The following is a 2,048-nucleotide window of genomic DNA, read 5'->3' on the forward strand; positions in this document are numbered from 1 at the left end:
AGAGAGACAGGGAGAGAGAGAGAGAGAGAGAGAGGGAGAGACAGGGAGAGAGAGAGAGAGAGACAGGGAGAGAGAGAGAGACAGGGAGAGAGAGAGAGAGAGAGAGAGAGAGAGAGAGAGAGACGGAGAGAGCGCAAGCAAGCAGAAACAAAACACATGACAAGACATTAGAGAATAAATGTTCTATTGTGGAAAAAACACAAAACATGAAACAGGAGGATAAAACTGTTTCATAACTCTAATACAAACACATTTTAATAGAGTATATTCACACCCTCACAATTGTGAAAGAATAGCTGATGACATACAAATAAAACCAATGATGTCAGAAATATATCTCAATCTCCATTAAATGTGTAGAACTGTGCATACAATTACATCAATTACATGACACAAAATCCAGCTTGACGCCAATTGGGGCAATCATCCACGGCTCAATCTATGATGTGGTAAATCAATTAAGAGGTCCACAAGATAATTGTCTCGAACTTAATTTGAAATGGACTCAAATTGAGATTTGTATAGTGAGCTGACTGCTCAGGGAGCATATAGCTGCAAAATAAGCATAACCGCAGAAACCAACACCACAAATGAACAGAACCAGCAGTAACTGTGTACAGATGAGGAGATGGGGCTTTGTGGAAACCACATCGCCTGACATGGAGAAACTTCTAGAAGAGGCTGGCTTACTGTCTGGAGCTGAGGTTTACAGAGATTCAGAGAAGTAGCCTTGCTCAGAGAGTACAGTCTTATGTCGATGTACCAGACCAGACCTTGATCGCGTGATGTTTTCATAGTGGACTGCTGCTACATTTCACAGTCCAGTTACTGCTCTTTGTGAAAGGGATTTTAAATGAGTATGAGCAGCAATCCAAGACTGAGATATTGACTATAGAACGGCAACAAATGTCAGTGAAGTCACCATAACTGATACTCTCCGTCTCTCTCTCTCTCTCTCTCTCTCTCTATCTCTCTCTCTCTCTCTCTCTCTCTCTCCCTGTCTCTCTCTCTCTCTCTCTCTCTCTCTCTCTCTCTCTCTCTCTCTCTCTCTCTCTCTCTTTTACTCTCTCTCACCATGACACTTGCTTCTGAGCTAAGACCTCTGAACGAACCGCAGCGGTCCACCGCCATCATAACAGCAGCGTTACAAAAGTTGACTGAAGGACAGTTCTCTTATCATCCCGGCCTGAGCTTCTCGCTCGGAACAAACCTACGCCAGATGCACACAGCTCCTTATTATGTCAGATACTGCAGTACATCAAGACGCCCAAACATAGACATCGCTTTGATGTTCCCCTCACGAAAATGACATCATTAACACCACATCATCTCGGGCCTCTTTTATCTGAAACTAAAATAGAGCCTCCGCAAACATTACCACTCAACCCGGCGTCTTTTCTTAGAGCAAAAATAGACCGTCCTCCAAATCGCTTTGAGGAGAGGCGCTGATCACTTCGACAGCTCCTAGAAGTTCCAATACCCCTGAGGGTATCTCGAGACAGAGAGCCACGCCGATGATTAAAAACAGCCAGATGAGCTCAGTGCAGTAAAAACAGGGCTCCTTTCGCTGTGCTCAACTGTGTCACAGGGGACCATTCTCACAGCTCTCCTCTGACAGTAAATGGACCACTTCGCCTCCCTGCATCCTGTATCCTACATGGCTCTGCTGCGCTGCCGCGCTGCGCTACACCGAACATCTGGACCAAGTCACTCCATAAGCAGGGTCTTTAACGCAATTCCTAAAGGGGCATGTGAATGTGTAGGATCTCGTTCCAAGCTGTTATTAGTCCAATTACACATTGGGAATATTGTGCCATATGAACGCAGTCCCTTGCACTTCAGAGGAAGACTCAATTTCACGCATTCTAATACAGTTGGGAAAATAGCCGTTAATGAGCTCCTTAGGAGAGAGAGAGTGTGTGCGTGAGTGTGTGTGTGTGTGTGTGTGTGTGTGTGTGTGTGTGTGTGTGTGTGTGTGTGAGCGGGAGGGAGGGAGGGTGTTGAGTGTGAGATACATAAGAACAAAAACAACTGCTCAGAAGTTGAGC

This window comes from Argentina silus (assembly GCF_951799395.1).
Source record: "Argentina silus genome assembly, chromosome: 22".
Lineage (NCBI taxonomy): Eukaryota > Metazoa > Chordata > Actinopteri > Argentiniformes > Argentinidae > Argentina > Argentina silus.